The sequence below is a fragment of the Pezoporus flaviventris genome, unplaced genomic scaffold (assembly GCF_033815535.1).
Source record: "Pezoporus flaviventris isolate CSIRO_AGI_PZ_B2104156 unplaced genomic scaffold, CSIRO_AGI_Pfla_v1 ptg000003l, whole genome shotgun sequence".
In the NCBI taxonomy this organism is placed as follows: Eukaryota; Metazoa; Chordata; class Aves; order Psittaciformes; family Psittacidae; genus Pezoporus; species Pezoporus flaviventris.
The window spans coordinates 8677686-8699713 of NW_026892551.1; the positions used below are offsets into that span (position 1 = coordinate 8677686).

The 22028-nt window shown below is 39.2% G+C and overlaps 1 long non-coding RNA gene across 1 annotated transcript; it reads right to left on the bottom strand.

Annotated features, from left to right (window-relative positions):
• Positions 1 to 18065: 18065 nt before the first annotated feature.
• Positions 18066 to 20924, bottom strand: LOC133265036 (uncharacterized). The gene is made up of 4 exons (XR_009741851.1): positions 20818 to 20924; positions 20124 to 20640; positions 18505 to 18629; positions 18066 to 18200 (listed from the first exon to the last, which is right to left on the bottom strand). It is a non-coding gene; the product is annotated as an uncharacterized LOC133265036 (long non-coding RNA).
• Between the last annotated feature and the right edge of the window lie 1104 nt (positions 20925 to 22028).

The window sequence follows — 22028 nt, forward strand, 5'->3', positions numbered from 1 at the left end:
TCTTGAATATATGCCTATTTATTTGGCATGTGAAAAATGCAATCTCATCTTCCTACACCAAATATACAGAATCCTGTAACTGCTTTATGTTCATAGTGTTTTGCATTAACCACCTGTACCATGTCTTCAATGTCTCTAAAGGAGACTAAACTCTAATTATAAGCAAACATACTATATATAAATTGAAATAGCCTGCTTTTGGTCTTGAATAAAGAAATCAGAAAATCAATTTGTCCATTACAATGCATTACGGACACGTGGTATTTTAATACATTAATAGAAAAAATGGAAAGTTTGACTTCAGGTGGTGGGATTTTTTCATTCATAGAATATATGCCTTCATCCATTCTTCACAATTTAAATGACACATCCTAAACCATTTCAAGCCAAAAAGTGCAAGTGCCAGTCTTAAAGATGGCAAGAAATTCTTGTAACATCTGCTGTGAACAAAGCCAGCCCCAGTAGCTAAACCAGGAGGGAATATAACGTAATTACTTCCAGTTCTCAGGGGCCTTGCTCATATTCCTAACCATGAGAATTAAAGCTATGCTTCACTCTTCTCATTAACTAAGCTGTTTCTTTCCACAGGTGAGATGTAAGAAGAAATAAAATTATGGAGGCAGAAACTGGCTTTGGGAGGACTGTCACCATGTCACGTAACTTCATTGTGCAGCGTTGCTATATGTGAAAGCCGCTTGTTTGCAAAGTAGGGGGGAGAAATATCTCCTCTCTTGCTTTGGTAGTGAAGAGCGTGCAGGCTAGCAGACAAAGAAGTCAGCTGGTCACTTCAGCTTTGCAGATCTGGTGATCTCATCCTTTCCTCCCACTATTACAGAGTAAAGAGCTGCTACAGTTTGACTGATTGGTTTCATTTTATTGCCTAGTCTCCTGACATATGAGAGAAAATAACATCCAGTTCTTGGCCGCTTAATTTAATTTTGAATTATTGGACACAAGCCAGCTGATGATGACAGTGCTTGGGATAGTCTTCTCCCTATAGAAAAAAGAAAACAGTGCTGGACAGTTACATCAGAGCTTTTTAGCAAGGCATTAATAAATCATGTGAAGATTTCTGATACTGATGATTACTCACAAGCAATACTTTAGACCTCAAGTTCCCAAAAAAGAACCAGGTGGCTAAAAACATATATTTCAATGATTTCTTGTGAATGGAAAACGTTTGCCTACTCTTGTACTATTTGATGGTATGAAATGAGCTAATGACTTGAAATGAAATAATCACATGAAATGAATTAATTAAATTAAATAATCATATGAAATGAATTAATCACTGTCCTGGGTTCAGCAGTAGCAGTCATGTTTCTCCTTCGTGGTAGCTGGTGCAGTGCTGTGTTTTGACTTCCAGCCTGGGAACAGTGCTGGTGATACCGATGTTTTCGGTTGTTGCTAAGTGATGTTTACCCTGACCAAGGACTTTGTGAGGCTCATGCTCTGCCAGGGAGGAGGGAAAGCTGTGAGGAAGCAGAGAAGGGACGCCTGACCCAGGCTAGCCAGGGAGGTATTCCATACCACAGCACGTCATGCCTGGGGTGGGGGGTAACTGGGAGTTACCCGGAAGGACACGGGCTTCTGGGTGGGACTCGTTTTTTGGCCGGTGGTATCGTATTCTCTTCCCTTGTTATTTTCTCTTATCAATGTTGTCGTTGGTGGTAGCGGTGGTGATTTGTGTTGTACATTGGTTGCTGGACTGTTCTTGTCTCAACCCGTGGGAGTTGCACTCTTTTGATCCTCCTCCCTGTTCCTCCGGGAGCAGGGAAGGGGAGAGCCCCGGGGGGGGGGGGGGGGGGTGGGCTCGGCTGGATTGCTCTCAGCCCGGCACCACTCACTGGGAGTGAGTGAACAAGCTGTCTGGCTAGGGTTTAAACCACGACAGTCACATAGTAAAAATACTATGAAAAAGTTGTTGTTTGATTCAAAGTTATATTTGTATAAAAGCAGAACTAGTACGAATAGAATCTGCTTCATTGTAAGAATCATTACTTATGAACAGAGAGTCTAGGTTCACTCACTGCTTATAATAATAGAGTTGAAATTTGCCTAGCAAGCAAAAATAATGCTAGTAAACACCCCCTGGTGGTTGGACTGATTAGCTACAGAAACGGATGCTGGAAAAAATCTCCATGCACAAAATCTGTGTGAGAAATTTGTGAGAGAAAAAAAAAAATGGGGGGAACGTTGAATAAACTATTTCAGAACTGTGTCTCTCGATCTACCTTGCTGTTTAGTGCACTGGCAAACTGCTGCAAAAAAAAAATGATACAGTTTGGGTTTTGTGTTTCTTCATTGCTTTATGGCTCTGTATCCAATTCTGGGTATTCTGTCACCCTGTTTCTCTCTTGCTTCAAACAAAAGCTTCTGCTTTCACCAATTGTAGCATGTGCCAAGACACAAGACAGATGATCCAATGGTGCAGTTGTGCACCCTCAGAAGACAGCTTCTTACTAAAAAATTATCTCTGAATTTGAGATTAAAGAAAAATTATCTCTGAATTTGAGATTAAAGAAAGGATTTACTCCTCCTTTGTTTATTCTTCTTCTGCAAATGAAGGGCAGCTGCCTCAGAATGTCCATGTAGTCTTAATCCAGAGGGGAGATGTATGATTAATGCAAAGTATTAAGCAGGGGAAGACATAGATTTTTATTCTTATCCTCTACTGTCTCCTGGGCAAGTCCCCTAACTGTGAGATGCATTACTTCCTTAGTGGAGCTGGCAGTGGTAAATCTCCATTCATGAACAGAAGTTTTAGAAACAAAATGAATATTTTTGTTTGATTATTCACTGTTTTCGAAGGACATCCTCAAGTAACTTGTGGTCCTCCTTTAGAAACAAAAGCATTTCACTACTTTACAAAGAAGCTGCAAGGATGGACAGGAAGAACACCATGGGATACCTAAACTTCTTCTCAGAATGCAGTGCCCTTAGCAGGTGTCAAGCTACTAACAGCAGGGAAGGTGGAAAAGGGACTGAAGAGTTCCCACTGTTTGCAGAGCTGGGAAAACAAAAGCAATTTCCTCTTCCCCACTGTTGGGAAGAAAGTCCCACTACAGATGTTACCACACTACAAAATCTGTCTTCACTGCCAAAGGGTTTTCAAGGGCAGCCTTACACTAACATGTGCTGGCCAGTGCATCCTGATACCATTTTGAGATGGCTTTTTATCAGTATGGAATTGCATTTCATTCATTTATCTACTGACCTGGCACTGAATTAGTTTCAAAAGGTATATCCTCACTGCTAATAAATAAGGGTACGCGGTGAGCTCTTACTCAGGATCCTCTATGAGCTATGTTGCCTAACTTTTCTTCTCAACGTGGATCCACTGTGGATCATACTAACTAGCTTCCTCCAAAGCAAATATGTTAGAGAAGCAACAAGCCACAGGCAGGGGGGACATGAGCCAGATTGTAGCAACATGGGGTTGGGAACTGGTCCTTAGCACTCTTCTTTTAGAAGTGTAAATGTAGCAAAAGAAGGGAGGAAAGGGAAGGCTTTGGATGGTGGGAAGGCTTTATATCTTTTTAATTTTCACGCCAAACTGCATGGGTAAATAAAATGTATGTGTTAGAGCTATACAGATACTCTATAAAACAGCCTTCAAGACTGACATATTCTGGGCTTCTTTTTCTTTTAACAGTTTTTGCTGTAGTAGAAGTATGTGCTCCATCTCCACCCCCCAAAGAGTTTCTGACATAACCATCAGGGCTGTGTTAACAACTCAGAATGACTCAGTAATGTTCTTCTGCCAGATCAAACCGAACTGTCCCAAACCAAGCACAAACAACGACGTTTCAGTGAGACACTTCAAATATGCACTTCTGAAAATAAACATTATCCCTTCATTCCTATGACCTTACAGGAAGATTCACATCTTAAAGACAGTCTTAAAATATTTCTAGGAAAACAAAAATAGTGATCATTATTGGTCAAAGTCATCCCCTTCCAAAATATTATTTAGCAATAACAGTTTAAATGTAATCATAGATTTATACCAGAAATAACATTTATTAATTTTTTTTCCTAAAGTCTATTTTTGTGCAAGTGAAATGACCCCATCCAATGACCATGCATGCAATATCACCCAAAAGAAAAAGAACAAAATGAAAAATAAACCCGTTCACTTTTTTGTATGGTTCTGTCATTGTTTCTTCTAAATCTCAGATATATTTATGCTTAAACAAGAGTCAGACACAGTTCATCATTTTGTTCCAGTTCTACATTTGTAGCAGTTCAATGTCATTAGTCATTCCCCGAACCACGACCATTAGAGATTGAAGTGACCTTTTAATGTCATCACGTCGTACCCTGATTCCTACTATCCATGGCAACAGACTAATGCCAAACACACAGTTATGACTTCACTGCAAAATGTAGCAAAGGAGAAGATAATTTCCAGTTGTAAAATAAATTTCAGAAGGCATAGGCCTAGCCTTTGCCATCCAAATGAAAGTTAGTTGCGTTGCACCTTCAAGTCATTCAACAGTCAAGACTTTGCTTTGGTACCTAAAGATCAGTTGTCTACATTGGGCAGAGGAGGAAAAATAAAAATGGCCAAGTCATAGAGAAATTGGTGTTTGATGCAGGAGACTTTCAAACCAGTGACAGGTTTTTTGTAAAGCTGGGTGGGGGGACATGGTTTATCTTCCTTCTTTACCCCCACCAAAAACTGAAGGTCCCAGGCTTGTGGGGATGGGGGTATAGAAAGGCATGTGTCCATTCAATATAATGTGGGGCTCCAGCTTGAACTGCATCCCAGCTGTAGCCCCCATCCCCCTGAAGGAGCCACTCTGCTCTAGATCAGATCCAAATAACACTATTGTAACATGATGAGAATAATAATCAACCCTCTTTTATTTGCTACAGAAAATTTATTTCACTCACAAGAAAAATTACATAGGAGTTGGAAATCAAAGCGTAATCACATCAAGATCATGCATCAAGAACTGAGATGTGTGACTCAATTTCATATCTGGACCTTTCTCTCTAATAGAATTTAAAGGAAAATTCAGAAATAATTAAAAACCTCATGATTATGGCAGGGGTTTAAAGGTCTATAGCATCTCATCTCTGGTATAAATCCACAAGCTATTGCAGCCAGACCTGTGATATTATAGCACTAGCTAAGCACAAAGGTCTTAAAAACTGCTTAGACAAAGACAAATGTGAAAGGGAAATTATTTTGTAATGGAAAAGGTTCATTTCCCAATGACATTTCAGTAATCAAACAAAACAAGAGAGATAGATACATTTGTAGTTTTAAATTTGTCTTTACTCAGACCAATTCATAATGAAATAAAAGAGATACATTGAATTAGATAATTTCCCTTCAAAAGGACTAAACACCACTGTATAAGGAATTACTTAGGAAGCTATCCCAGAGCTGTGTAAAATGCAGTGTTGGGAAACTGAGCATCTGTGGTTTTATATTTCAGGGATGATGCAAGATTTTTCAACCTTTAAATTACAGCTTGTGCAAGCAGTACTCTGTTACTTAACTCTAACAGATTTGCAGATGTGTCCATCTCCAAGGTAATGGGCATTGCATTTCTGTCATTCAAAAGGCTGAGATTCAAAGTAAAATCAAAGAATGAATTAATCCTACCCTCTCATTCTCTAAAAGGTTCTAAACATCAGTTGGAGGGATTCTAGCAAAAATGATTATAATAGATTTTTAAACAGATACTCTTTAAAGGGTTTACAGAAAAAGTAAGAATTATTCATCTCTATTTTAGAAAAAAAAAAAAGACACAAGAGGGCTTTACTTGAACTAGTTATACAGGCAATCACTGTCAAAGCTCAGTATAAATCTGGTCCAAGGTCTAGGCCTTACTGTTACCTCCCTCCCCCCCCTCTGCCTAGCCCATGAAAAATTCCAATACGAGAGGATAGACAGAAGGAAAGAAGGGAAGAAGGAAGGGAAGAAAGGGAGGAAGAAAAGGGAAGATTGGCTCTGGAAGGTAAGAGCTGATAATATTTTATGATAAGATTAATATACTTTTTTTTTGTTGAACATAAAACTTACAAAAAGCTGCATACGTTTATAACTGATAATATCTGCAGTGATGCAAGCTAAAATAACAGTTCTTTCTCAGGAATGAAGGCTGAGTTCAATGAAAGGATAAAACATAATGTGTGTACAACCACTGGGAAACACCGACTGGCATTTTCCCTTTTGACCTGACACGACAGTGTTACATTCCAATGGGAAACATTGCCAAGTCTCAGTTCAGCATAAAAACATCAAGGAAAATATTCTGTAGCAAACAAACAGAACTAAAAATTGTTTCAGTAAAAAGGAGTCATGCTTAGAGCCAACAGCATCTCTGAAAGTCTGTTTATTGTGTTGCCTCAAATCCGACAGGCCCATGATGAATTAAATGAACTACAATTAAAAGAAGTGTTTGGAGTGAACTAGAAACGCTTTGTTTCCTTTTTTCACACTAGGACTCAGCTGATTTCATACCTCATCACAAGATGCAAAGATGTGACTCTGCTCTACTTACTGCATGACAAAAAAAGGCCATGATAAAATTAGAAATAGAAATCTTAGAAATGTAATATTATGCAAGTTGCTCCTTAATACAGTAAAAAGAATTTTTTGTGCAATTCAGCTTCGTGATTTGGAGCTTGTGGCTGTCAGTTTACAGGAATAAATCTCAAAGGAGAGCCAGGTTTGTGTGCGGCTAAGATAGACTGCTGCCTCAGCTCTCTTAATGATCTCATTGCATTGGATTGGAAAAATTAGGCTATTAATTTTTCTCCGAAATAAAGAAAATAGTATCTCTTGTAAACACAAAAGATTTTGCCAGTTTTTCGAAGGTGTTAGTTGAAATGAATCTTCTGAAAATGAACCTCTCTTCAGTGCTGTTTTTCCTGCTGAATAAAAATTTTCAGACTCTCCTCTGTAAAACTCTGATCCTTAAGACATGTTTTATTTCCCAGAAATGACAGAGAATAAAACCACTGTCTATAAAAAAAAAGAAGCACCACTATCACTGTCCCTGTACAGCAAACTCAGACTTCTCTCCTGAGTAGAGAAGGGTACACTGAAGTGCTTTCCCAAGGGTCCCCACCTCACTTGTACTGACATTTCATGGGCTGGAAGGGGAGGGATGAAGATTCTCCACTTGGAGGTGCTCCACCAGCTCCAGAGGAAACTGTGGATCCCGTATGACATCCAGGAATATCCTTAAAAAGAAATCCACCTGGTTATTATGTCTATAGTGGCAAACTGACAGACCCTGACACTGCTATTTTGCCATCTATTGTTAAACAGCTAAAACAGGCCTTGGTATGGTTCTGGCTCTGACCAGCTAGCAAACCAATAAACAAACCTTCAGCATATATCCAGGGTTAGAAAAGGCTGGGGACTATTTCCCAATAGGTAGCTTAGATGTAGCAAGCTTGTTTATGAGACTTCAGTAGTACGAACAAGACTGTTCTACACCAGCTGGCCAGGGGACTGAAGCATGGGTTCTGGCACTGCTGAATTTACAAGTACAGGAGTTGTTCTTGTGTCTCATGTGTTGATGGGACAAAATCCGTAATGTTTACTGCTAGGAATGGGATGAAATCAGTATGACTGCTAACATTAATAGCACTTGTGGAAGGGCCAAGAGACTTAGAGAGGTGAAAAAAAAGACCCAGTTTATATCCTGTAGGTCTGTAAGGGCCAATGGTGATTTCAGTAGTGATGAAAGCAGATGGAGTGAATGGATGTGCTGTTCTGAGGAGAGAGAGGAAACAGCGTCCCCTGATTCCCCCCACCTCTGGGCATTTTGGACATTTAAAAGTCTCAGGACTTTTTTTGTCCCACAGTGTTTGCAGATGTGGGAAATTTTTCAGATTTGAGACTTATTTTTTAACGTTCCTTTCTATTTTGGTAAAGTAGCTTTCCATGCCTTTGGGAAATGTTTGTATTATAGCAAGCTAAGGTGAGGTTTCCAAGTCATGAACCTTTGTTATAAATTTAAAATACTGAGTAAACACTCCCAAATTTGCCACTTTTTAAACAAACTATTGTGATATATCAAGGGCTAATCAAGCAGAATGGAAATGAGTGAATGCATATCTATTAGATCTGCACTCTTTAAAATCCTTAAAAATAGATTTACAACTTGTAGACAAAGTTGACCAGCAAATTCAGTAGCAAAAATAAACCCACTTTAATAATTTGAATTTCCTGGAAGTGTTAACCTCCTCTCAAGCTGCAGTTAGAAATCCTAAGCAGTCAGGATGGCAAATTCTAATAATTGCTTTTTCTCCAAGAAGAGAGAGTAATTTTGTATCATTACGGCTTTTTGAGATTATTCAATTGGCCAGGTTAAAAACCTGCTTCCATTCCCTTCAAAATTACTTTGAAACAAATAAAGTTTCTTTCAATTGCACTTGTAAATGAAGAAAAAACGTATTTAGACTCATTAGTTTTAAATTCCTTCCCTCTATTATTCTTACCACAGCTAAGTCAAAAGAAGATATTAAACACTGTCCCTTCTTTAGGAATTCATTAAAACAGATTAAATGCTTGGTTTTGACTGTTTCTCTCATTTAATTAGTAGATAAATTTAGTTTTGGTATACACTGAATCACTAAAGCATATTAACAGCTATTTCAACAAGGTGTTAATTTAAACCCCCAAATAGAAAACATTTTGCATGTCCCTGAGCCAAAACTGATGTGGATATTTTCCTTTTAAATAGAGTGAGCTAAATTGAACGTTGATTTTATCTTACATCTACTTTCACTAAAGCTTCTACATTTCCTGTACTAACCTGTTCAGCAATGACATTTTCACTAATAAATAACACACTAGATTCCAATGAAAGATAAAAGGTCTTAAATAATTTCTTACTGCAGTATGACATAATTGCTTCACCCATTAACTCCTCACCATATCTTGATTAAAATGCCACACCTATGTAACAACTCATAACAACATTATACAGAACAGACATATCTAGGGAATGAAGGTCCCCCTAAGCAATTTTTGTTTCCAGCAGGAGTCTCAAGAAATTATCATTTTAGTAGAGATATCTTGAATGTGGGTTTAAGATGGTCAGAGGAGAGAAACATCTATGTCCTAGTTTGTTGGTGTCACTTGTTGTGGCACCGGCTGTCCTGGTGGCAGCACTGCTTTTGAACTCAGCTCTACAAGGACGCCTTCCCACTGCACCACGGAACAGGGTTGATCCTGACAAGTCTGAATCAACTAATGAGTTCATACCACAGCAAGCCGAGCTATGGAATGACATCAGACTACAAGGTGCCAAGTACCACAGATACACCAGAGATGTGAATGTGAAGTGAAAGATGAACAGAAAGACATCCTTCAGAACTACTTTTCTTCCTACCTAAAAGCGGCTGGGGTGGAAGCAGCACTGTGACAGAGCGTATGCCTCTGTACCGAACACTGCAACACTGAAAAGGCACCTTCTGGTTTGGTTTTAACATCCTTTATACGTGTTGATTTTCCATACATATCCCAAGTGTCACACCAACTATAACCTTACACTTCTCATCTGCTTCACCTCCTCAAGGGGTCCCAATCCAGTAACTGATCAGAAAATTAATCTAACTGCAATAAAGTGAGGTTCCATAAAAATAGCAATTGAAACTTGCAATTTTTCTTCATGTACTCTCCAAAGGCAAAGATGATGATGGAGTTACCCACCCTGAGTCAAACTACATAAAAATTAGAGCACTCACCAGGACCTGGGACATAGTTCCACTTCCCTCCTGAGCCTGATGGAGGCTCAAATCTGCATCTCCCATCTCTGAAAAGGTAACCTAACTGCTGGGCTAAGGGTCATGCAGAGAAATGAAAAACTGGCAGTGTTGCACAGTATCACAGCTCCAAACACTAGAAGAAGGAGTTTCTGAATCCAGAGCAGCTTCATAGTGAAAGGGTTTATCTAGGAGGTGGAGAAGGTGGGTTTGACCTCTGACTCCCTTAGACCTAAAGCAGAGGAGGAGCCTGAATCTCAGTTTCTTAGTGCTTGGTTATGTGATGAAACGATAAAAAAGGGAATGCCTCTAGGAGGTGAATCTTAGTGGTGAATCTTATCACAAATAGTAGAGGTAGTTTTTCCAGACAGCATGAGAGGACTTCAGATTTAATTTCTAAGCCAGCAGTGTCTCTGCTGTCTGCTCCCGGCTCAGACCACTGACTACTCTGGATCCCTTACTGAGGCATTTCACTGCTTAGATAGACTACACAGAGAACATTAGATCAACCAGCGTGCCTGAAATGCAGGTATTTTGCTATCTTCATGCCTGGGTTCCTAAGACCTGGATTCATCTTATGTCTCTGGGCATTTAACTGATGTGCCTAGAGGTTTTTGGTAGTCTATTAAGAGCCTGGGCTCTAGAAAGTGTCTCAAGTCTGAATTACTATCTGTAGATGCCCCTGGGAACCCATTAGACTTCCCAGACTTAGGTGCATGCCTAACCTCACACACTCCATCTCTAAGAGAAGCAAGACACCAAAGCAATTGCCTGCCTTGGTTTGCAGATGAATCAGCTACAGTTGCAGAACCCAGAAGAGAACTACTGTGTGCTCCAGCAGCTCTCCCCTACTGGGCAATTAGGAATAAAGGACTGCAGAGCATGCTAACTTATCTCCCACTGCTGATTAGGTTGCTGACAGAACTTGTTTCCTAATTTAGGTATTCTAAGAGGCCAAAAGAGAAATAGGATGAATAGGCGCCTTTGTATTTATCAGATCTAGTCCTGCACTGGATTATATCACTTGAATCTGTATCACAGAATTTTCTATATTTCCCTGCCTGGTACATGAACAAATATTTCAAGCTGCTGGAAGGACTGTGTTTTGTTCTTTTGCTTATTTAAAATATAATAATTTATGTATATACATAGATGTGAGTCAGAGACCCATTCTTCTGTTTATAATGTACAATGTGATTTTAAAAAATGCATTAATTTATTTATAATTATTATATTCTTGAGCTGAAAGACAAAGGATTAATGGAAAGTATTTACTGATGGTATGTGACATCAAAAGTGACTGGTTGTAAGCAAGGTTAAAAAATATTCTGCTAACTTCATTCTATATTTTTCTTCAAATTCTAAAGGGTAAGAAGAAGGCTCCCTTAGAAAATTGTTTCTTTTCATGTGCTACCTGTTTTGAGTTGAAGATTCCAAAAGTTATTGCCTTACTAACAGGGAGCTACATTTTGGCCAAAGTGCAGCAAAAATTAAAGAGGTCATGGGCAAAACTTCATCTTATAAAAATTAATTGCAAGGACTTGTTCAAAGAAGTAGACTCTGACCAGTTGGATGACCCAAGCCTGCAAATTAAATTCCTTTACTGAAGAACAATTCACTTTTATTGCTCAGAATTATGAGGAAAACTAAATAAATTGTTAGATATCCCACAGCTCAGCTAGTGAGAACTTCGGAATTGCCGTCAGGTACACTGAATGAGTTTGCTGAACTACCTGGCAGTGCAAATAAGACCACAGTGACACAATAGGCCTTGCACTGACTTTCCTTTTTTTATTATTTAATTTAATGGGAGCACTGTTGAGACTTGCAATTCCGCAGAGAGAAAAATAAGAATAATAAAAAAGGCTTTGCAATAAGAAACAAAGCACAAAAAGAACCATAGAGCACTTGCTGTGCCAAATCAGATAATGTAGTTGGCCTGGTGGTGTCATATCATGAAGTTCAAGTCTTGCTTTAAACGCTTGCTCAATGCAGAAGCACTATTACACTTAGAAAGTAATCTAAAACCTGCAGCACCTCAGTTGTCTAGGTAGAGACCTTTGAACAGCTTCAAAGGCATCAAGGGACTCCTGAACTGAAGTGCACAAAAGGGAGGCTTTAGTCCTTCCTTTGTTTTCTGCTCCCTCCTAGATTTTCCTCAGCTGAGGTACAAAGAAGGTGCAGAGCCTCATTCCGCCCCTCACAACTACCTCAATGAATCTTCTAGTAAGCACTTGTAGAACTTATCCCAGCCACAGTGCTGACACTGCAAAGTGTACTTACCACTCAGGGGTGGTTTTTTTTGCTTATCTAACTTCATCCTAGAAATTCTGCCTTTTAAAACATAGATATAATTCCATAGGATAATCAGATAAGGAATATTATTACCATTTCTTTTTATACTGAAATTAAATAAGCATGTCCTGGTCTGAATCTTACTAAATTATTTTTCTCCAAGTTTGGTGTTTATATATTTACATTCCATAGGCACATGGCAAACCACTGTAAACATTTATGGTCCTTTGAACAAGGAGACCTGAAAATTAGGAGAAAGTAGGTTTCCAGTATTGCAAGGAAGACTCTGAACACTTGCTTTCCTAAATGAAATGTGCCTATTCTCACTTTGAAGGCTTTCCAGGTGGTAAAAGTGAATTAAAGTACCTGGCAAACACAGGTTATGGGTACATCTGAGCTGTCAGCTGGGCTCACTCCTATTGCACATGTGCACATGCTGGGTCTTTCATGAGATGGAACAACTTGGTCTCCACCCAGCTAAAACTTGGAACTGACTCAATGATAAAATCATCTCAGGGCCTGCTTCAATAAGCATTATGGGTGGAAGTAAGCCAGCTCCCACCACCTCCACCTGGCCCAGCCTTCCAACACCATTCTACTAGGCAGCGAGCTGTCATAATATATAACTCCTTATGCAAACACACCCTTGGCATCACACACAAATACACTAGTGTTAGAGATGCCTGTGGGTAAGTGGCTGCAAGGGATAGCTGCTGCATCAGTGATAGCCAAGTGCTAGAATATGGCCAGGCTGCTCAAGGGGGTGTACAACAAGTTGTAAGATGAAATTCACTGATTGGATGACTGGGAATCCATCTCTGGAGCAGGTGGTAGTACCAACACAGACACAGTCATCCCTTTCTTGCTGGATCCTTACAGACAGAGGTTGTACACAAGCCAATCCCAGAAAGCCTGCAAGTGAGAGAAGCCTGGTGATGCCAACTAATGAAATTTATTTGAAGCTTGTTTCCTCCCAAGTCTTAGCTTGAGAACTAGTATCAGCTGGTCATGTACTGAATGCCTTGCTTACTTGATTGAGGGGAGGGTGTTGTTTTGTTTTTATTTTAATGACTGAGATGGCCTGTTCTGAATGCTGTAGATCAGGTTTGGTTAACTAGCATTGCTCCAGGGCTTCATGCTGTGTAGGGATTCCTGGGCTGCACAGCCTACTTCTTCTTTGGTGACTCCTCCCTAATTCATTGTCCACTTTCACCCCAGTGCCTATTTCTATTTTCTGTGCTTTTTGTGCTTTTGTCCAAATGCAGGTAATAACCTGCTTTTTCTAGGATCTGAAAACAACTTTGTTAGTTTTATCTACTCTTATTTCTAATTGGATTTTGCTCTTCTTTATGTCAACTCTGTGATAACCTGCAACACCCCATCTCATAAGAATACAAACACATTGTTCAAGGGTTAGGTTTTTTTGGGGGGTCATTAACAGCTATGATTAGATGATAACACTGAGCTCTACATAAGACTAGTAGACATCGTCTAAATTCAATACATTACTCAAAACTGGTACTCTGTAGCTTTATGAGATATTTTTCAACCTATGTAACAATTTATTGCAGAATTATTGCATTTGGAATAAATATTTAAAAGAATAAAAGATAACTTTTAAAATAGTTTATTAAAATCCACATGAGAACTATACCACTTTCTTCCTTTCACTCAGTAATATATTCCAGCAAACCCTTCACTGAATCATTAGTGTAATGTAAACCCACTGTGTGCAATGCTTTTCTTTTACTCTCTTTTATCTGTATAATTTTTTCAATATGCTAGTTCTGTCAGTAATGGAGGTTAAAACAGAACTAATTGAAATCCTTTTCAAAATGCCTTATGTCTTAATTTATTACTGAAAGGTAATCTTTTCTGATTTTGTCAATGAGATAGCTTACCCTGTTGGCATTTTAATTTAACTCAAATTTCTAAGCTGTTCTTGTTTTTACAATGTTTATAAATTTGGTGGTGGGGTGCGGGGGGGGGGTGGGGTGGTATTTGGAAGCTTTGAAGCAGTCCTTGCCCCTGCCTCAACACTCTGAGCAGCTCTCTCTAAACTTTTATGGCTGTCCTTGCTATTTTACATTGTAGTTGCGGATCTCGGATTTCATGAAGAACTCATTCAATCTGTCCTGGTTTTGGCTGGGATAGAGTTGATTTTCTTCCTCGTAGCTTGTACAGTGCTATGCTTTGGCTGTAGTCTGAGAATAATGCTGATAACACACCAGCGTTTCAGTTGTTGTGAAGTACTGCTCATACTAAGTCAAGGACTCTTCAATTTCTCCTGCCCTGCCAGCAGAGGCACAAGAAGCTGAGTGGACACAGCCTGGACAGCTGAACCAAACTGGTCAAAGGGATATTGCAGAGCACCTGATGTCATGTCCAGTATATAAACTGGGGGGGGGGAGGGGGGGGAAGGAGGGTGAAAGCTGGCTGGGAGCCAGATGATTTTATTAAATACAAATATTTTACTGTAACTGGATACATTTTTTCTCACTTTTTTCACTCTGTAACACTATCATAAAGAAGAGGTTAAGAATCTCAGCATTCAAAGGATGGGTTAATATCTATATTCTAAACTTGTTTTCTAATCAGTCTTCAAAAGCCCATCCACGATGGTTTGTTATCCAGTGATTGCTAAATTACCTAAAATTCTCTCACAAGAAAATTATTTTGTTACTAAGTCTTTCATGCTCCTCGTATGCTATAATCAAAGTCTATTGAAACTTCTCTCATTTATCATTCATTTTATCTTTCCCGAGACATCTTCCCAGCCAGGCTTTACTTTCACTTCACATATCATTAGCAGTGCACATGACCATGCTATTCTCTGTGTCTTGCACCACCTGCTTTCTCCTGCGTTGTTTAGCCAACTGTAATAAAATGTAAAAGCCTGGAGTTACAAGAAGCTGTTGCTGACCTTCTGTATTGGTACGTTCAAAACTAAGCATTAATGTTATAGTTGTGAGATACGCACAAGCCAGCAGCACAACTTGGTAAAAGATGCCAAAGATGGCCAACAGCATCTAGAGCTGCATTAACAGAACAGCCAGCATTTGTTAGACCACATGAATAATATTGTGTCCAATTTTGTCCAATTCTGTCCCTCAGTACAGAAGGCATCAATGAACTGGAACAAGTTCACTGAGGGCAACCAGGATGGTTGAAGCTGCACTTGCCCCATGAAGAGACGCTGATGGACTGGGGCTTGTTCAGCCTGGAGAAGAGATGGCTCTTGGGAAACTTGACAGCAGTCTCTGGTACCTACAGGGGTGACAGGAAGGAGATGGAGCCAGGAGTTTCACAGCACTGCATGGCAGGAGAATGAGTGGCAGCAGGCATAAATTGATGCAAAAGTGGTTCAGGCAGGATATGAGGAAAACCTTTCCTCCCCATGAGGGCAGTCAGGCGTGGAGCTGGTTGTCTGGAAAGGTTGCGCCATCTCCATTCATGAAGGAGACAACTGAATAAAGCCCTGAACATTCTGGTCTGACCTCAGAGCTGGTATGCTTTGAGCAATAGGTTGGATTAAAGACCACCCAAAGTCCTCCCTGTCTGAATTATACTGTAATTCTATGATTACAAAGATTTGCCACAGACCAATATTATCATGTAATATCATTGTCATAGATCCCCCTATTAAAATTGTTCAGACTTACCATTTAACTGGTTAGCAAAAAATACTAAACTTGTAATAGTAATAGCTGATGGTGAGATCTACAGCTCTCGCTCATTTCATATACTCTTTGCTATTGTGTAGAGACTCTAGAGCACATTCATGCTCTCGTTCTTTGCCTTCTGTCTCCTAGCAACTCCATCTGCTGCCTTATTTTGTATGTTGGAAGTACAAGTCAGATTTCCTTTTTTTTAGTTCAGGGAAAGCTGCTCCTTCCCTGCTTCCAACCTAGCTTAACACACAGTTTCATATTTTAGATACTGGAACGCCTTTTGCCCAAATAAAGTTCATTTAATTCTGCACTCTTTCATGACCAGACTCTCTTTTCCACAGATCTAGGTGAGTTCTTTACCCATGGCTTCTTGGCGACATAGGAATTCCAGTAACTATTAATATTGTCAGTTGTCTCCAAGACTCGTTAATCCACCTTGGGTTTGAAGGAATGTTTCTGTTGGTTTTTACCCCTATTGTTTGGTCTTTCATGAGCTATAATTAGACATTCTCTGGCATCCATAATTCACACAAATCTCTATTACTCATTCCCTGGCACATGACATAATTCCTTGCCAATATTTGTGGAACGCACTGTGAACTGAGTGGCACTGAGAAGTACGTAATAAAGAGTGCTTATCCTGTACATGCCTGTCAGTTACACACCCGTTAAATTTAACTCATCCAGCTCCACTATATTTGTATCCTTGACTACAAGCAATTAACCGTCACTGCAACATAATGTCTTATCCATCCAATGGATAAAACTTCATAGTATCGGGTGATGGATAGAAAAAAGGAGGGAAAAGTCAGTCTGCACTTGGAGTAGACTCAAGAGAGCACATTTCACCTTTTCTTAAAACATTTGATAATTTGTACATAGAGGGGTGACTTTTATCCACAAAATAACAGGCTGATCCCAAGACTTCTTTGTGGCCTACAGAAACATCGTGATGACTTTCATACATTTTCAATAGAGTTGAAGCTACCTTTTGTTTCAGAGGTCACTGGTTTCATAGTGTGAGTATTCCCCCTTCAATATCTTTAGTCCTTTTCATAGTGTGTAATTTGAATATTATTTAGTCATCTCTCCAAAGCTCCCCTGTTGATCTTTTAAACTACTTCAGGCATTGCCTTTTCTGATATCAGCAAAAATATTGTTGGGCTGCTCAGTTCTGGATTGGAGTTTATGCCTAAAATTTGGAAAGATGGATTGAGAGGGAAAAAATAGTATGTCTTTATTGAATCCAGGTTAGATTGTTCGCTAAAACAGAATCTAAAATGGGAAAGCTGCAAGTGCAGCAGCTAGAAAGAATTTTTGCTGGTGAACATTCATGAAATTTAAGCTTTATAAATCATCATTCCTAAGATTCTCTCTTTTGAGCTATAGGACTAAGTTGTAACACTGAAGCTATAGTGGTGTATGGATTATAGCAGTTTTAGGAGAACAGATTAAAACCAAACATCAAAGTGTGTAACAATATAGTAACCTTCCCTTATATACCCTTATAGTAACCTTAACTGCACAGACAGTTTAGCTGCAGTCCAGCCAAAATATTTGACTCCATTATATATGACTCCTAATAAGGAAGGGTGAGTTTCAAGAAAACCCACACAATAAAGGTGTCCAGGATTTTTATTTTTAAAACATTCCTAAGCATTAGTTAATGGCCAGTGGTGAGCAATACAGATGATTGCTGAGTTGGTATATAGGTTATGTACTCATCTATAAAACTCCACCTAATTCCAATATTCCCATGTGGAGACAAGCTCGAATATTGCCCATTGCCCCTTATGTCATTCTGGGGTCTATTGAGGTTGCAGTGAACAGAACCAATAATCATAGAATAGTTAGGGTTGGAAAGGACCTTAAGATCATATAGTTCCAACCCCCCTACCATGGGCAGGAACACCTTACACTAAACCATGCCACCCAAGGCTCTGTCCAACCTGGCCTTGAACACCACCAGGGATGGAGCATTCACAGCTTCCCTGGGCAACCCATTCCAGTGCTTCACCACCCTCACAGTAAAGGACCCCCTCCTTATATCCAATCTAAACTTCCCCTGTTTAATGTTTAACCTGTTACCCCTTGTCCCATTACTACAGTCCCTAATGAAGAGTCCCTCCCCAGGTACAAATCCCCTAGAAAGAAAACAAGCATGGGATACAATATATTGGAGTGTTAACTCCTGTAGTTGCCATTAGCAACAACAAAATTAACATGTAAAAAGGATATAATAAAGTATATATTTATTTTAATTGAGAGAGAATAGATCATTTTTAAAATAAACAATCTTAGCAGGAAAAAAGATGTAATGAAAATATGATCTTTTTAAGATTTCTTTTTTAATTTGCCCAGCTGCAGTCTTCTGCCATAGTGATCAAAAAAAAAACCAAAACATTAAATACTAGGCAGCTGACACTTAAATCATATATATCTTCTAGTTCTCAGCTCAGCATCTGCTACATCATTTCACAGACTTGAAAGTGTCTGGGAAGAGAGACCAAGGTTTAGAAAAATGCATGTTTTAAATGGAAAGCTTTTTTTTTTTTATGACAAAAGACTACGGGCCACATTTCATTGCTACTACACAGTAGGACATTCTGAAACTCACATTTTAATAGAAAGAAAAAACTATCTCTACAATAGCAATTTGGAGGCAATGGCTACAGGAAAAAGAAACTTGACTAGAACATGTGAATTTTCATTATCAGTGAAAATGAGCATATCCCTTTTTCCAAAAGAAGTAGTAGTGCAGACAAGCTGTTTCTGAGTGGGTAACACCCTTAGGTACCTCCAGAAATGAGTTCAGGGAACCAGTTATCGTTCCTATGTTGCACTGATTCTCAGTGCCGGAGAAGAGTTGTTATTTCAGGGGTTTCCTCCTTAAAGTGAAAGGGCATGATTCTTTTCATATACCTATGGAAATCAGGGGATCAAAACAATACAGTAATGTCAGCATTAAGGAAGTAAAGGATAAGAGACAAGAGCTTGAATATTGCTTTCTTTATTATCCCTTTAATTAAAAGGATTAGAGTTAATTAGCCCAGCCTGTAGTGAAATTAAGATATTCCATGCATATACTATTTAACCTTTCTATTATCTTTCTCTAGGTTTTCTCTCTATCTGTCAGGGTTTCTATAAAGGAGCATATTAGATGACTTTGGCCCACATCATTAGAAAAATCAATACATTTTATTTTAGAATCAGATCAAAACACTGTAGCTCAAAAAATCAGAACTGTAAAGCCTATTTAAAGCCTTTCCTCTGCTGGGGGAAGTTATACATTTTTCAAAGCACTTTATAAACCTCAGTACTAGATTTCAAAAACATTGAAGAACTAAAATCCTATTAAAGCCGTACTGATAACCACTAGACCCTGGATGTCCACATGCCTAAGCAACACGTACTCCCTGTCTCTATTTTGAACGGGTTCAGCCAAAACTGTTTTGCCATAGAGAGAGGTAACCCTAAGCAGTGTGGATTTCAGCCAGTCCATGCCATTGGACTCCAAGGCCAGCCAAAATTCGACCCCATTTGACCCCAAATGCCATTTGACCCCAAACCCAGCAATCAGTACTTCACAAAACAGACATATTCAATGAGACTAGAATTTAGAGGCTGGCTCTCAGCCCCAGAATGGGATGAAGTGATGTGATTCCTTTCCTACAGAAGTGCTCACAGGCTAATGATGCACATGCTAACTAGTCCAATATTATCAGCATATCAGTTTTCACAGAGATTTTCCTAAAACTGATGAATTTACTAAGGCAAAAGAATAGAGATCCTTTTTCTTCCTCCAAAACTCCTGTCGAAAAAGAACAGTACCCTTGTTTGGCTGTTTTTCTAGCCAGACAAGGAGAGGCTTGGTCACACCTGAAGCAAGTGCCTCTCTCCAGTCAGAATTCATCACTGGGAAGAATTTTAATTTATAACTGATTGTTATAAATTAAAAGCATGTCTCAAAAGTCATTCCCATTTCTTAAAAAATTGCTGGAGGGTAATGGAGTTGTGTTAGGTGATTTTGGCTGCATTTTCCACATTTATCAAAACCATTTCCATTTCTTAGACAGTAAGAAGGTCGTCCTGGAAAAGAGGGAATACTCTCAATCCTTCCTGCTGAATAAAACAATTACAATGTGGCAGGGAGTGGCAGACAGCACAAAAAGAAAACCTGGTCTCCAATTATGTTTGTTATTCTAGATCCTAGTTTAATGCAGGTACTTCATGTAACCCAGTGTTAAATTACTATCTTTTTTAAGATTACTTTTCCCCCATATTTCTTACTGACCAGTTGTAGTAGCTCTTTATTTGGCTTGCTGGGGTTTTATGCTCCCCATTCATAAGCCCTAATTCTACACAGACATGCACATGCACATGTACACATAAATACATACACAAACACCAAAATACCTGGTGTGCTACAGAGGGATTTCACTGGGCAGCAATGTCCTTCCAGGCATGTATTGTAACAGCGCATTTTGCTGTGAATCCAGACCAGCTGTAGGAAGCTAGTTAGGTGTTTTTCAAAATGTTAGTCACGTTGCTTGGTTACAACACATAATATTTAAGAACTTGAACACGATAGACCTAAGTAACCTGGTGCAAGAAATCATCTAAAAAAGAAAATCCTGTCCATCCTACCACAGAACCCCTGTTTTGGACAAATACAGACTAAATTCTACAGAAGATTGCATTTTTGTCGCTCACTTCGATAAAACAGGCTTTTCGTGTTACACTCTTGTTGACAATTCGCCCAGTTTGAACAGTAAACATGACAACTACTTTCGGAAAAAGGTGAATTTGCACATTGATTTGAAAACTGTGAAGCACAAAGTCCTTTCCAAAAATATCTGAGGGTTTTTGCTCTCAGTGTGGCAGGACTTATTATTCCTTTTCTCGTGATCTCTCTTCTGCCATTAAATGACACCTGGGAATAAGAATTCAGTTTTGCAGTGCTAAATAAAAACCAATGATAAGGAATATAAGATCCTCAGTTTTGACAGATTACTTTTATAGGATTAATTTATTAGGTTTCCCTAATGAAATATCAGTACGCTACACACTTAACAAGGATGTTCATAATCATTCAAATATTGATACAAACCTCTGTCTGTTGCTATGATACTGCATTCATATTCCCATTTAGGTTATAAGAACATTTGCTCTGTTGTTTACTACAGAAAAAGGCAAGACAAAAAATGGTTAGTTTTATTTTCTCTCCTATTTAAGGAGAACCTAACCCAACTCATTATACCCCTCACCCTCCCTTTTATTAAAATTACAATGCTGAAGATCAGCATTGGGTGTGCCAGTTTATTTTTAACCTAGTTAATATAACATTGAAAATTACTAAATAAAAATTACACATAGGCTCATATGATGAGATATACGTGTCCGATAGAGAACCAGCTCAGAAATGGTTAATGATGGTTTTAATTTCCTCTTCTATCTGTGCCCAACCTGATAATTAAAAGCAGCTGGTAGAGGGGAGAGTTGGGGGGGGGGAGGTGGGTGGTGGTGGTAGGTGTGAGGTTTGCCATACAGGTATTTTGTTGGTCTTGTGGGTTAAAAGGAAAATACGGGGAAAATGACTAAGTTGGGATGCTAAATAATAGGGGTCAGATAAGGTACTGCTTCCCTACCCCCTCCCATTTTTTTAACCATTTCATTTGAAGCTTGCTCTCTGGTTTGAAGCAGGTTCTTGTACTGTTTCTCCTGTATGTTACCCTGCAACTATTTTAAGGTAAGATGGCCTATTTTGCGAGGGCTGGTGATGGAGCTGGTTTAGCCTGAAAATGTGTATCTTGTCCCTTACAGCCTTCTGTTCCTCCTGAGACTGAAATGTGTAGAGGACCATCTATAGCTATACAGTGTAGCTCTGGCTTTGCTGTGCTTTACCTTCTTTTCTTCTTCAGCAGGGTAGCCTTGGCTTTTTTTCTCTTTTCTACAATTTGGGTAACTCTGGAGAGTGAAAGGTATTAAGCAAAATAGTTGTTCAGATGACCACAGGAATGAGAAAAGTCTAAAAGGGAGCAGTGGTCTTGGAGAGGAAAGAGGGAGTTGTGCTTTTTCACAGCATTTCAACTTTTTTTCTGGATATCTATTGACCCTGCCTGTAGTTTCCTTAGAGCCCTACAGATCTTCCCCTACCCTCTCTTACCTTACCCCCATGGGATCGCACCAGCTTCCTGAAAACCTGCTTCTCCACATAAATTGTCTGTACTGCCAAAAAGGTTTGAGTTAATTCTGGTCCTTAGCCAGAAGGGAAGAGGTGGCCTTGGAGATAAGGCAGCAATGGGCTAACAAGCATCACAG